At 36.5% G+C, this 16,618-nt stretch overlaps 1 protein-coding gene across 1 annotated transcript in view; it reads right to left on the reverse strand.

The window, feature by feature from the left end:
* Window positions 1–16,618, reverse strand: part of CPQ (carboxypeptidase Q) — a 349,952-nt gene that overhangs the window by 301,149 nt on the left and 32,185 nt on the right. The window lies entirely within an intron of this gene.

The following is a 16,618-nucleotide window of genomic DNA, read 5'->3' on the forward strand; positions in this document are numbered from 1 at the left end:
TTTTAGGAAGATTTTTGCTTAAATTGAAAAAATAAAACTAGGCCATCTGGAAAACTTCACTCTTCTATATAAGTTTGTGCTCTGACACACCACATCAAAAGAAATATTCATGCTCTCCTATATATCAGCAGGTTTCTACTTCTTTCTCCATTCTCATCTCTCTTCTTCCCATCCAACCATTCTAAAAGATAGTTCATGGAAACCACTAAGGACATAAAACCACTGTCATATTCATAATAAGACCTACTCTGACATTGCAATTTATAATTGCAACTCACTCCCAACCTCCTGTCCCTCTCACTTTGCTTAATTTTTCCATAGTATTTAACAGCTTCCAGTTGTACCCACTACAATAACGTAAGCTCCATGGGGTAGAAATTTTTGTCTTATTTATTTATTAATGTTACGCAAGTCCCTGGGATAGTGTCTGACACGTACTATGTGAAATACACAAACACCAACACACACACACACAATGAATGAAAAGAACTCCCCCCAAAAAAGTATAATATCCTATCCCTGATTACCCTCCAAAAATGTATACTTCCAAGGAACTTGAATATTTCTGTAGATCAGAATAATTAATAATATTATAGCTACATCTGAATGTCTATTGTTTACACTAATGTTCACAGCAACTCTGAAAAGTAGTTTATTATGAGGATACTGAGCTGCAGAGAAATAAGTTTACGCAACTACCAGGTGTTGAAGCTGAGGTTTGAGCTATTGGATCCATTGGTGGGTAATGCTCTTCCTATTACTGCATTGTCATCTTCTCTCACAAACATAAAATATATCAAAAAAAAAAAGCTCATCATTTTAAGATGAATAAGAAGGAAAAATAAATAGGTGTATACGAGTGTGCCTAACTTGTCAGGTATCAGTTGTTTTCCTTAGTCTACACGGGATCTTGCTCATCAATCAGGGTGCTGTCATCACACTAGGTCTATTATCTGTTAACAGGGAAGCTGGCATGGGTGCTTCACTCTAGAACAAGTGTCATCAGGCTCTGTTAGAGTAATGAAAATGATTACAGTAGTTAATTTCTGAAGAGAATGTGGGATGGAAGCTAAAAAATATTCATAAAGTGACTCTTGGCTATAGCCTATTCTATCACAAAAATGGTATAGAAATAAAAATCCTCAGGTTCCTTTTTATCTTCTACATCTGATTTCAGAATTGGTCAATTTATTTTTTAAGCCACTTACTGCTGCAGTCTCCTTGCAGAGATAATAGATGCTGACTGCTATGGCATTGGCTCAGACCATCTCTTCTATGGAGAATTTGACAAAGAGACTCCAATCTCAGTCTCTTCTGACTTGAGTCCTCCCAAGAACAGTTAAGAATAACAAGATAATTAAGTAAGAATTTTGTGATGTTTTCCCCCATTAAAAAGAGAAGACCACAGAGGAACATGTCTCTGGGTTCAATTCAATGTGTTACATTTTAGGAAATTGATTCTGATTTCAGAAGACTTAACTCCTGAGCAGGAAATAATTCAGCCCTATCCAAAAGGAAGCTAGCTTTTTACTTTTATCACACAGTCTTCTCTTCTACCATGTGCACTCTACAAAATAACTAGGTCCATGGAATAGCTGGTTTTTCCTGAACTCAGAATTACGGAGAAGAGAAAACAGTTGTTCTGGGAAACTCAGTGTTTTGGAATGAAGTGCTAAGGAAATTGCAAATTCATGGCAAGGCAGATAAAAGAACACCAGAGTAGTTCCTTTTGAGTGTCCATTTATTTGTAGAGAATATAATAATTGTGCAATGATGTCCTCTTCATGGAAGAACAAGCTTTAAAGATTCAAATTAATTAAACAAATTTACAGCCCTCCTACTGGGCCAGGACTTTGTGCTGGGCATTGAGGAAAATATAAAGATGAGTAAATTCTGGCCCTATCCTTAAGGATTGTATAATCTGAGGAGGAAAAACAGGTAAACAATAACACACAGACCATCACAAATATTAAACGAAAATGAAATTTCATGAAATAATAACATAAATCAGTATTAATTCTGACTAGGAGAAATCTAAGAAATTTCCTATACGAAGAAACTTTAAAAGGGCTTTAGAAGGTTTCAAAAACCTGAAAATGAGGGAAAGTACATTCCTGGGTAAAGAACAAAGAAGGGAAGGCAAAAATAGATGAAACATCTATTCATTTACAATGAACAGGAGGCTTCCTGCCAGGCCCCAAAACAGACAGAGGGACACTCTACAATCTTCCAATTTTTAACCAAGGTATTTATAGACCCCCATCCTCATGCTGTGAGTGCCAGCAAGGAAAATAGTCTCCTTAAAGAAATTTTCAGAAAAAATAAAATAAAACTCAGCCATTAGTCGAGGAAAGTTAGAAGAGCAAGGGGCAAAGCACAGCCCCAAATGCTAGCTGGAGGCACGTGACCCATCCTCTCCTAACTACGTCTCCTGAGATCTGGCTCAAATTAAAACTGGTCTGGAGGCCTTATGAGAGAGACCAGACACAACTACATCAAAGCCCAGGTGCCCAGGAACTTATCATCACCTCTAGAGATGCAGCTGTCTGCCCAACGAGGTGGTATGCCAAGAGCCATCTTACTATACTGACACCTGAGGACAAGCTACCAGCAAAGCATCTTGTCTACTTTGGCCTCTAAAATAATAGAAATTACACAGAGACTTTTGCTGCTTAATGAAGGGGTCCCTATCATAGGCCCATTATGTTCAATTTGACATGTAATGTTGGACACTTCGGTTTTACAGAGACCCAACTCAGCAACACACAGTAGCAATAAGCACAGAACACTTTGGGTCCTAAGAAATTAGATTACCTTAAAATCCAAACTTCTCCTACTGTAATTGCAGCAGCATGAAGAGGCAGTCAGACTTTTGAGTACCTTAATTACTTTTAGCAATTATCACAGGAAACATTTATACCCTAAAACATGAGGTATACTCTTGTCAGAAACAACTTGGTTGCTTTGAACATGGTGACTTTGAAACGTGGTAGGCACGGTTGCTTTCTCCCCAACCACTGGGTGTTTCCTCATAAAGGTGACTGGTGTGGAAGAGTGAGAGCTTTCATAAAAACCACTGTCATCTAATACATCAGTTAAGGTGAGCAGCAGGAAGGCTCAATGTACCTCAGCCAGCTTTGAGTGGCCTTTAAGGAAGAAAATCCACTGGCCTTGAGGGTAGTGGCTGGGATACAGCAGTGAGGGGCTGGTGGTCGTAAACTAACACAAGGCTGTTGTCATGCTCTGCAGGTCATGACCAGCTTCCTTGGGAAGGTGGTATCTGAAAAATCAGTGCTAATTGACTGGGAGACACTAGCAAGAAGCTGGGGAGGAGAGAGGGCTAAGATGAAAGTAAGCAGAAAGTGAGGGAGAGAATGACACGAGAGAAGGCTGGCGTGGTTTGCAGGGCGAGATCACATGGGAGCCTCATAGCTATGATTAAGGAATTCGGGTGAGGATAGAGAGGTCAGGCAAATTCAGATTCATAGTTGGAAAGTGTGATAAAAGGCTTGGAGGAAGTAAGGAAAGAGATGGAAGACTGTTTAAAGGTCAACTGTCCCATCTGGGTGAGAGATGAGAGTGGCTTAGACTAGGGCAGGGCAGTGGAGACAAAGCATGGGAGGCCGCTTGGAGAGCAGCAAGGATAGCACACCATTTAATGCCATGGGGAAACTGGCTTTGTGGAGTTTGTACTCCACTAACCATACTGCCCATCTATGTAATGATTGTTTTCCTGGGGAAAGCTGTATGTAAACTGAGATTTAGCAATCAGATCATTCAAAACAAAGAAGACATTTTTAAAAATTTTGTTAATAAGTTGAATCTTTGCAGTGAAACAAGCAACCATCCTACTCTATAGCTTTTTTTTCAAAAGAAGGTATTTATTATATTACATTATATAATCTTTAAGATATGCTTAAAGCTAGGGATTTCTACATCAATAACAAGAAATGTCCATCATTACATACCCTGGAGTGACTACTGGCTATAAAGCTCACTGGCCTTATGATCCTGAATAAGTTGCTTAACTTTTCCTATCCTATAAAATGAGAATCACAATAATATTGGCATCACCAGGCTTCTAGTGAGCACCATATGAGATTATAGTAATAAACTTGTTCTGTGCATGATAAAGCACTATAAGACAATAAGGTATATATTTTAGGGCTCTGGATGCATATTTCACAGGTATAAGCAGTAATCAACTGATTATTTAAAATTTCACTTCAAACAAAATTACCAGGAATAAAACAAGTGGCTGTAACTTCAGTAAATATTGAACCTACTTGGCTCAGAACAGAGCTTTTCTACACCATATCAGACAGCTTTAGTTTTTACTAAGGCGATAATTTAGGCCCTATATCTTAAAGGCCCACATCAAGCTGGACAGAAAAGCTGAGTAGGTTCCATGGGTCTACTTGGCAGCAAGGGGTCCAGAGTAAGTGATGGAGGGATAGGCGAGAGAAGCAGGAAAGGGGCTTGTTGGAGAAGCAGCAGCAGCAGCAGAACAGGACATGGGAGAAAAAGATGCCAGTGGTCCTATCCAAAATAGACCTACATTATATTCCATTATTTCCTCTCCCCTCCTTTAAGAGGATAACACATGCCTGCCCATTGCCTTATAAACTGTAGTATCTCTGCTGAAGACACTGACCCTGGACTTGGCCAAGCAACTTGCTCTGGCCAGTGGAATGAGAATGGGCATGATCAATGGTCACAGCTGAGCAGGAGCATTAAGGACCATTGTGGGATTTGGCTTTGTCTCTTAAGAGCTCCATGCCCTCAGCCACAAGAATGGCATGTTTCAGATGGGAGCTGTTCCTTCCACCTGTGTTCTGAGGTAAAAACGATTCCTGAGGCAGGAACAAAGGTACTACCAACTGGCAGCCCATATATATATATGTTATATATATATATATATATATGCATATATATATATATATATATATATAACACAAGAAATAAATCTTGATTTTTGTAAGCCACTAGGATTTTGAAGATTGTTTATTACCACAGGTTTACTGAGTGAGAACTAACTAATTCAGGGGACGTGAACTTAAAGTTTTTATGAGAGTTTTCTTCATGATTTATGGCTGATTGATGAGATATAGAATAAATATATTTGATGTCTTAGGGAAGATTGTTCAGAGAAAATTAGATAACTACTTTCCTCCCCCATCACACATCAAAGTGATCAAATGAGCAACACCAAACAGCAGAAAACAAACAAATCTGAAGAATTTAGCAAATGCAGTGATCTAACACATGTAGACTAAATGACAAAGAATTTTAAATAGCAGATAAACTAAACTAAAGATCATTAAAATATAGTCTCGGCAGCTTTGTTTAGCTAACTCACCTGATGTCATTTCTAATAGAAACAAGCACTCATGTCATACTGTTAAATAATTCTATACACTTTCAGTAGACTTCACTATTTCATCTCTGAATGCATTTTCTTTCTAAATTCCATCTTCACAAACCAAGGAAAAAAATGATAGAAACTAGTGTGCCTATGTTTGTATCAAGTAAAAAATGTTACTATAGTGTTATACTAGAGGAATAAAATAACTCTATGACAACTTGGTTTCCAAAATAGGCTTTTACTTTTAGATATGTCTTTAAATGTTGTGTTCTGTGCTTTTCTTAGAGAAATAAAAACTGAGTATAAAGTACTGTAACAAAGCAGAATTTCTGTCCCAAATAATAATAAACCTGACCTACTTTTATGATTCAATTTAATATAATTTACCACTAGAAGAAGATTCTAGAGATATGATGTATATATCAGAACCATATGATTTGCATGAAAATTTTCTGGATGCTATGAGAGTCCATTAGCTAGAAGAACACAAATATAATTATTGATGCTAATTCCATTCCAGTAAAAAACCAGCACCATATAGTCTGGTTTTTAGAAGAAGGTGGGTGTGAGGGCATTACCCACATTTTATAGGTGAGAAAACTGAGGCACAAGGAGGTTCAAGTATCTTACCAAACTAGAAAGTGGCAGTACTTGGACTTGTGTCCAGGTCAGTCTGACTCCAAATTCATTTTTTAAAAAAACTTGTTATTGGTTTGGTCGATTTTGTTTCCACAATAATTTTAATCTCTGAGTCAAGTTTTATTACAGATGTGAACCAGTATTCTAGAATAATAATAACAGCTGAGTTGCAGCTATCATAAACCTTTTTTCTAATTATTGAGATCAAAGAACATGTGGATTCTCACCCTTACAAGTGATAGAAAATGCCACTCCAACTACCTTGGAAATGTCTTTACTCATGTGGCTAGTGGTAGGGCCAGCTTCTGGCAGTTCCTGGATCTTTGTGCTTCCCTTCACTATGTCAACTTCATCTTCAGTGTCTGTGTGGTGTTCTGCTCCAAAACAGCTCCAGGTTCTCCCAGACCTCCCATCCTTACTAAACTGCAAGGGAATGAGAGAGTGTCTCTTCCAGCAGTTCCCACACCACAGCAAAGACAGAGGAAGCTTCATTTTTTAGAAGTCCCAGCAAAGAAGTCTGTTCAAGATTCGTGGGTTATATGCCCACTGATGAATCTAATACTATGGCCGTGGGTATGGGCTGTGCTGACTACCTTGAGCCAAGCAAGGCCCACCTATGCCTAGACCTAGGTAAGTGGCCAATCCTAACCAAACCATAGCTGGGAGTGGGCAAAGGCTATAGTTCCCAAATAGAAGGGAAATGAATCCTGGGTGGCAAACAACAGATGGCTACCACGGGGGATGTCCCTTGATATTGCCACAATTTGTAGTGTAATGCTTTTCTCATATTCTGAATCCAATATGTTTGCTGAATTGAGTTCAATTAAATTGACCATATTGTTCATGATCCACTTTGGCAGGGAGAAGAGCCTCTCAAGCCATGTATCCCCAACCAGTGAACTCAATAAAATGAATGGGAAGTTTTTGATGAGCCACCAATTAATGAAAAACAGGTATCCATTTAACAATATTAATAATTTATTAATCTATACTGGAAACTTAAGTACAAATGCTGTGGTAATAGAAATGCTAATGTTATTAGAGTTCATAGCTTGCATAGTTCCCAAGAATCTTTGTGGACCAGTTGTGATCTTTAAATCATATTTGAAAACCATTATTCTATACAACCTTGTGATAGAACAGCAAAAATTTAAGCAGAATTTCTGTCAGATTTTAGGGTAGGATTTTCAAATATTTAAAGAAAAAAACAGGTCTGCTTATATTCAATAAAAAAATGTTTTTGCATTTAATATATTTTGGAAATTAGTTCATATCGATAAACACAAACTTAACTCATTGCTTTTAGTGGAAATAAAACATACACTAATATGGATATACATCTTTAACTTATTGATGGGCATTTGTTTCCAAATTTTATTACTATAAAAATTCTGAAATCGGCCGGGCGCTGTGGCTCACGCCTGTAATCCTAGCTCTTGGGAGGCCGAGGCGGGCGGATTGCTCAAGGTCAGGAGTTCAAAACCAGCCTGAGCAAGAGCGAGACCCCGTCTCTACTATAAATAGAAAGAAATTAATTGGCCAACTGATATATATATAAAAAAAAAAATTAGCCGGGCATGGTGGTGCATGCCTGTAGTCCCAGCTACTCGGGAGGCTGAGGCAGAAGGATCACTCAAGCCCAGGAGTTTGAGGTTGCTGTGAGCTAGACGCCACGGCACTCACTCTAGCCTGGACAACAAAGCGAGACTCTGTCTCAAAAAAAAAAAAAAAAAAAAAATTCTGAAATAAATGTTGAAATGCACAATATGAATTTTTCTATAGGTTAAATTTATAGAAGTAAAATCATTAAATCAAAGATACGTACATTTAACATTTTAATGGAATGAATCTAAGAGGTAAAAGGTAATAATTCTTCAGTTCAAAAAATTTACATTAATCTAATGATAACAAAATGACTATTATTTGCATAATCCGTCCAGGTACCATACAAAGCTCTTTACATGCATTATTTCAAATACTCTTTATGTTCCCATATGGTAGGTACCACTGTTGCCCTATCAGTAAGTACTCTGATGTGAAAACTGAGACTTGATATAGGTCAGAGAATTTGGTTAGTTGTAAGTCTAAGATTTGAACCCAAACCTATCTGATGGAGACTTTCTATCTCTAACAGAGAAAAGTAAAGCAAGAGCAACAGTCCTCTGATAATTAAATCTTCATCCAGTTAGTCATCCATACAGTCTATCTACAAGGTATCTAAATACTAGATATATAAAATATCTTAGAGGTCATCATACTAAGATTTTTAGCATATTATCTTACACAGCCCAATGTATTTACTAGCTGCTACATAGATTATAATATGCAGACATAGAATAATTGTTGCTGAGTGGCCCTTAAATGTATATTTTTATCTTTTTTCTCTTCATTTAACATAGTTTTAAAAGTGTTAATAAAACTGTCTCTTCAAATGTGTTTATCTGATGGTCACTTTGGTAGAAATTTAATTATAATAATAAGGAACTAATGTTTATATAGAGGTCTTACCATATGCCCGACACTGTTCTAAATGCTTTACTTACATTAACTCATTTGATTCTCTCAACAGCCTTATATGTAAGTACTTTTATCATCTTCATTAAGTATAGAATATTTATTTATACTTGTGTTTTAATTATTTTCTGACTTACTATCAAAATAATTTGAAGAGACTTGCAAAAATATATTTAAAAAAATAAAAAGAAAGAAAGAAAGAAAAGAAAGAAGGAAGGAAGAAGGTAAAGAAAATAGATACAGTAAAATAATGTCATGGTTAATATTATCAGAAAAACAAAAATATGTGTCACAAGGTTTGTGAAGTTGCTGGACAGGACCATAAGTTTAGCCACAAACTGCCTGGCGAAGAAAAAAAAAAAGCTAAAAATAAAAGTCAGGCACAAGATTCACAGTGTCCATATCAAGAATATAAGCCAGTAGCACAAATTTCCTACTAGAAAGTTATTTGTGGGTCCTCATAGAGAAATTGCCATATGACATACTAATGTATGAGAGTCCATTTCTAACATGTATGGATATTACTTCCCCCATATCCATTTTCTCCCTCTCCCTCAGTAATAAAACACGTAATTTTGCTTGGAAGATGACTGTCTAGAGAAAGAAAAAAATACCGTATTTTCCAGCTTCTCCATAGTTAGATGTGCTCACAATACTTAACAGGACAGGCCCATCTTTACTCTTTCCTGGTTGCTTAAATGCAGATGGAAGATGTCATCCTGAGCCATGAGGTAGACTTGCAAAGGAACATCTGGACAGAGAAGTCTGAGTTCCCAACACTCTGGTGCAGTTATTTAGAATTTTACATGACAGAGAAAGAAACTTCTATCTTGTGTAAGCTACTGTTATTTGGTGGTGAGTGGGAGAGGGTGTCTGTCATTTTTAGCTAAGTGAGGAATGAGAGGGACAGAAACTTTCTCTGGATTAGGTGATCATGGAACACTTCTCAGAGGAGGAATTTAAGCTGAGGACTGAAGGATTTCATGCTAAGGAGACATGGATGGGAAGAATGGAGACAAGAATACTCCTTACAGAGATCACTGCACCTACAAAATCCCCTAGGCAGGAAAACTTTTCTGAGGAACTGAAGGACGGTCATTGTGGCTGGAAGTACAGTGAGAAAAGGCAAAGAGGAACATGAGATTAAAGTTTCAAAAAAAAGGCAGGGACCATAACATACAGGGCCTCATGGGCCACGGTAAAGAGTTAGAATTTGTGTCGGTGGGGAAAAGGAGAAAAGGGAACCCTTGTACACTGCTCAGAGGAATGTAAATTAGTAACAGCCATTATACAAAACAGTATGAATTTCCTCAAAAAATTAAAAATAGAACCATATAATCCAGCAATCCCACTATTGGTTATATATACAGATAGTATGAAATCAGTATGTCAAAGAGTACACTCCCATGTTCACTGCAGCATATTCACAATAACCAAGATATAGAATCAATCTAAGTGTCCATCAGTGGAAGAATGGATAAACAAAATGTGGTATATATACACAATGGAATCACTATTCATCCTTAAAAAAGAAGAAAATCTTTCATTTGCAACATCATGGATGAACCTAAAGGATATTATGCCAAGTGAAATAAGCCAGGTGCAGAAAGACAAACACCACATAAGCTCACTTAAATGTGGAATCTAAAAATTCAAACTCATAGAAACACAGAGTAAAATTATTGTTATCAGGGACTGAGGGGTGGAGGGATTGGGAAGATGTTGGTCAAAGGACACAAAATTTCAGTTAGGAGAAGTAAGTTCAAGAAATCTATTGTACATCATAGTGACTATAGTTAATCAAAATGTATACTTGAAAATTGCTAAGAGAGTAGATTTTAAGTGTTCTCACCACAGTAAAAGTATGTGAGGTAATACATACATTAAACAGCCTGATTTAGCCATTCTACAATGTACACATATACCAAAACATCATGTTGTACAACATAAATATATACAATTTTACTTGTCAATTTTAAAAAATAATTTTTAAAAAATTGTAAAACCCAAAAGCTGAAGAGAGAAAGAGAAAAAAAATTTATTCTATAGTCAATGGAGAACAGTATGTTGCAGACCTTCAAACATTTGCTGAATGAGTTTTTAAGATGTATTTTAAAAGATAATTATATGATCATTTTTCTAGGCAGAAGGACTAGCAAGGAACCATATGATAGAATTTTTATAAAAAATGTGGTTGTCCTAATTATAAAGCAGAGGAGAGACAGACTTGAAACTAGTGAGATCAGGTGAAAATAAAGACCTAAACAAAGATTATGATGGTGTTTGGGCCTGATTTCACAGTTGAGGAAAAGAAGTGACTGAATTTGTAATATATTTTAGAAATAGAATCAACAGTTTTCACTGCATGATTTGATGTGGGTATAGGAAGAGGAGTGCAATGAGAAAAAGAAAAGAAGGATTTGATGAGAACTGAGTAACAAAGAGTTAAAAGATAGACTCTATACCAGAAACTTGGAGTGAATGTGTATTCCATATTGTTAATCCAGAACAAAGCAATATATGTTGACACGACACTTGATATCCTCTTACAAAATTAAGACAACTAACAGACATATGACTGAATCTGTGACCACCATACTTCTCCAGATTGGCTGCCAATGAGCTCAGATTTTCCTCAGAATACAGTTGCTCAACTGTATTCAGGGGAAATGAGTAGTCAAGTCCCCAAACATACAGACAAACCTCATTTCATTTGCTTTGCTTTATTGTGCTTCACAGATAATTGCATTTTTTATGAATGAAGGCTTGTGGCAACCTTGTGTCAAGAAAATCTATCAGCACCATTTTCCCAGCACTATGTGTTTGTTCACTTGGTGTCTCTGTCATATTTATATGATTCTCACAATATTTCAAACTTTTACATTGTATTATAAATGTTATGGTGATCTGTGATCCATGATCTTTGATGTTACTATAATAACTGTTTTGGGGCACCATGAACTGTGCTCTCTCTCTCTCCCCCCTCCGGCCTGCCTATTCCCTAAAACACAAAAATAGTGAAACTAGATCAATTATTAATAACAACGTTACAATGGCCTCTAAGTGTTCAAGTGAAAGAAGTGTCACATGTTTCTCACTTTAAATCAAATGCTAGAAATGATTAAGCTTAGTGAGGAAGGCTTGTTGGAAGCCCAGATAGGGTAAAAGCTAGGTCTGTTGAGCCAAACAATTAGTCAAGTTGGGAATGCAAAGGAAAAGTTCATGATGGGAATTAAAAGTGCTACTCCAGTGAACACATGAATGATAAGAAAGCAAACTAGCCTTGTTGCTGATATGGATAAAGTTTTAGTGCTCTGGTAGAAGATCAAACCAGCTACAACATTCCATTAAGCCAAAGCCTAAACCAGATCAAGCCCCTTATTCCTCAATTATATGAAGACTGAGAGGTGAGAAAGCTACAGAAGAAAAGTGTGAAGGTAACAGAGGTTGGTTCATGAGGAGTAAGGAGAGAAGCCATCTCCATAACATAAAAGTATAAGGTGAAGCAGCAAGTGCTGATGGAGAAGCTGCAGCAAGTTACCCAGAAGAGCTAGCTAAGATCATTGACAAAGGTGGCTACAGTGAACAACAGATTTTCAGTGGAGGCAAAATAGCCTTTATTGGAAGAATTTTCATAGCTAGAGAGAAGTCAAGGCCTGACTTCAAATATTCAAAGGACAGGTTGACTCTCTTATTAATATTAGGAGCTAATGCAGCTGGTGACTTTAAGTTGAAGCCAATGCTCATTTACCATTCCAAAAATCATAGGGCTCTTAATGATTATGCTAAATCTATACTTCCTGTACTCTGAAAATGGATCAATAAAATCTGGATGATAGCACATCCATTTACAGCATGGTTTAATGAATATTTTAAGCCCACTGTTGAGACCTACTGATCAGAAAAAATGATTCCTTTCAAAATATTACTGTTCATTGGCAACGCACCTGTTCACTTAAGAGCTCTGGTAGAGATGTACAAGGAGATTCATGTTGTTTTCATGCCTGCTAAGACATCTGTTCTGCATCCCATGGATCAAGGAGTAATTTCAACTTTCAGGTCCTATTATTTAAGAATTACATTTCATAAGACTATGGCTGCCATACACAGTGACTCCTCTAATGGGTCTGAGCAAAGTAAATTGAAAGCCTTCTGGAAAGGATTCATAATTCTAAATGCCAGTAAGAACATTTGCAATTCATGGAAGGAGGTTAAAATATTAACATTAATAAGGAGCTTGGAATAAGTTGATTTCAACTCTCATGGATGACTTTGAGGAATTCAAGACTTTAGTGGAGGAACTAACTGCAGATGTGGTAGAAATAGCAAGAGAGAAGTGAAGTTTGAATGTGTGACTGAATTGCTGCAATCTCATGATAAAACTTTAAGGGAGAGTTGCTTCTTGTGGATGAGAAAAGAAAGTGGTTCCTTGCAAAGGAGTCTACTCCTGGTGAAGATGCTGTGAACGTTGTTTAAATAACAACATAAGATTTAGAATATTCCATAAACTTAGTTGATAAGGCAATAGTAGGGTTTGGGAGGATTGAGGCCAATTCTGAAAGTTTTACTGTGGTTAAAATACTATCAAACAGCACCACATGCTACAAAGAAATCTTTCATGAAAGGAAGAGTCAGATTAATGTGGCAAACTTCATTGTTGTCTTGCTTGAAGAAATTGCCACAGCCACCCCAACTTTCAGCAACCACCACACTGATCAACCAGCAGCCATCAACATCAAGACGAGACCCTCCAGCAGCAAAAAAAATTACAACTTGATAAAGGCTCAGATGATCATTAGCATTTTCCAGCAATAAAATATTTTTCATTAAAGTATTTACATTGTCCTTTTAGACATAATGGTGTTACACACTCAATAGACTACAGTATAGCATCAACATAACTGTTATACACACTGGGAAGCCAAAAATTTGTGTGATTCATTTAATTGCAAAATTCATTTTACTGCAGTGGTCTGGAACCAAACCTGCCATATCTCCAAGGTACCTGTACCTAGAAGGATCCAAATGATATAAATATTGCCCTGCTCTCAAAGAATTTAAAATGTAAATACTGAATTAGCTTAATATGTTAGCCTACAAAAAAATAAAAGTAAACAATGCTAAAAATGTAATTTAGACTATGAGAGCTTCTGGGATCTAAGGATTCAAAATGTCTATCTTCCTCTTGTCTTTTTTCCTTTCTTTCCTCCAATCTCAGCAGACATATGTCTCCCCTTTCTGAGTAAACCTCTCAACTGTGCTCTCCTTTCCTGAAGTCTGAGCTTCAGGAATTGCCCATTCTGCTTCTTGGGATGCATGTCTTTTGGCAAGTCACGTAAGTTCTCCAAGCTTCAGTTTCTTTACATCATAACCAAATCGCAACAATGTTGTGAGGAAGAAATGAGAATGTGTAACTTGAAACTGTTGTGTAAATTAGATAACCAATTCAGAAATAAAACATATTCTTTACCACCTTCCCATTTCTCTTCTTCCCCTAACTGGCAAATCATTTGAAAAATCCATCTCCTCCTTCCATTTTTCTCCCTCTCCTTTTGTTTAATAACAGTGTCATTGAGATTAAATTCACTTATCATACAATTCACTCACTTAATAACCTATAAAAACCTTTGAATGGTACACATTAAGTATGAAATGTTCAGTTGCCTTAAGTACTAAGTTTGGCAGTTAATATCTGTGACATTTCACTTTGACACTTCTTGTTTTATTTTTATTGTGAAGGTACACCCTCTGTCTTTCAAACACATGTTTTGGTGTATGATTACCTTTCAAAAAAAATTTTAGAACATTTTTTGTGGAACCATGGATAAGTAAAAAATGTGCGTTATTTTTGAATATGAGCTCCATCACAGAACCAATGCTGCACAGACAGCTCAAAATATCAACAAAATATTTGGGAAGGATGTGGCTAATGAACTCGCGGTATGTCAATGGTTTGAAAAGCTCCATTCTGGTGACTTAAATCTTGAAAATAGGCCATGTAGATAACTGGAGACCAAGGTGGATAATGACATTACTATTCCAACAATATCAGACCATTTGAAACAAATCAGCAAGGTAAAGAAGCTGGATAGATGGGTTCTGCATGAATTAAATGAGCATCAGAAGAGAAATTATCTTGAAGCTTGCCTTTCTTTGCTGTCACGACATAAAGGCAAACCATTTCTGAACCATATTGTTATATGTGACAAAAAATTGATTCTTATTGACAATTGCAAGAGTTCATTACAATGGTTTGATAAAGATGAAGTGCCAAAACATAGTCCAAAACTGAATATTCATCAAAAAAGACCTAATGGTGTCTGTTTGGTGGTCTATCACTGGTGTTATCCACTAAAGCTTCATGAAATCTTGTCAATCGATTACAGTGGATGCCTACTGCAACTAATTGGACAAAATGATGAAGATGCTTGTGATTAAGTAGCTGAGATTGGTCAACAGAGACAGGCAATGCTCTTGCAAGACAATGCTTGACTACATGCTATACAAACAACACTGCTGAAACTATGGACTTGGAAACTCTGTCATCCACTGTATTCACTAGACATTGCACCAACTGACTACCACTTCTTCCAGGCTTTGGACCACTTCTTGCAGGGAAAAATATTCAATTTTCAGCAAGCTGTGGAAAACACCTTTTGCGATTTCATCGCCACTCACTCTCCAGGCTTCCTCATTGCTGGCATAAGCAAGCTACCATTAAGATGGCAAAACATGGGCAATATATGTAACCTTAACATTTATACCCCCATAATATGCTAAAATAAAAAAAGTTTTTAAAAAGATGGCAAAACTGTGTTGACAGTTTAGGCACATACTTTGATTAATAGTACTGCTTCTTGTTAAGATAAAATAAACTACACTTTTGATTTGAAATTGGACATTTCATATTTAATGACCTAATAGAATATTCAGAGTTATGGAGTCATCACCACATAAATTTTGAAGCATTTTTATCACCCCCTGGACAAACTCTATACCATTAGTAACCACTCCCCATCTGTGCCCTCCACTGATACAGTGGGGTTGCCAAACCTCTGGCAGCCATGAACCTATTTTCTATCTCTATGGATTTGCCTACTCTGTATTTTTTATGTAAATGGAATCATATAAAATGTAGTCTTCTGTGATTGGCATTTTTCACTTATCCTAATGTTTTTGAGGTTCATCCATATTTTAGCATGCATCAGTACTTCATTCATTGTTGTTGCCGATATAGAATAGATATTCTATTCTATTCTATGAATATACCATTTTTTTTCTATCCATGTATCAGTTGCTTTAGGACTTATCTTTGTATTCCATGCAGTGCATCACATGATGCCAGTGAGGACTGTGAGCCCCTGATGGCAGCAACTGTGTTTTACTCATTTCTATATTAACATCACCTACATCTCAAATGGCCTATAGCAGGTGTTCAAAAGTCTACTGAATATATGAAAGAATTATAACATAAAATCATTTATAGAAAATAATATTTATGTTAAGGGCAAGATTTAGAGAAATGCAAACATCTACATTCAGATTAATATATTTAATTCATTAACCCTTAGCCCTAATAAATTTCTCCAAGGCAAATAGATTGCTTCCTTAAATGTATCCTGAATAATATCTTAACTTGGAATGAAAGCTCTCCTGGAGCATCCATCCATCCATCCAGAATCCCCTCTCAGTTTTGTGCCAAAAGCCTTTGGCTTTCAGCTTCTGGTCTTTCAAGTGAAAAATGTGTTGCTTCCAAAGTAATCAAAAGAAGAAAGGTACTTAGTTGCCTTCACAGCATTCACAATCCTAAACCTAAGTGATAAAATGCCTGTGATTTTGTATTCTATTTACAGAGAAAATAAAGCTTAAGAAAACCAACAGACTGATTTTGTTCATTAAAAAAAATTAATACTCAACTTATATGAAACCGGGTTTATTGTTTGGCATCATCCTAGATTTATGTAAATAGTCACAGCAATGCCCCCCAGCAAGTGTTATTCTTTCAAGAAGTGTTTAATGCTTTGGCAAGTCCTAAAGAGAATAAAAATATAAGATATTCCTTAGTCTAAAGTAGCATAAATTAATTGGGAGAGATGAAGT

This window comes from Microcebus murinus, chromosome 7, assembly GCF_040939455.1.
Source record: "Microcebus murinus isolate Inina chromosome 7, M.murinus_Inina_mat1.0, whole genome shotgun sequence".
In the NCBI taxonomy this organism is placed as follows: domain Eukaryota; kingdom Metazoa; phylum Chordata; class Mammalia; order Primates; family Cheirogaleidae; genus Microcebus; species Microcebus murinus.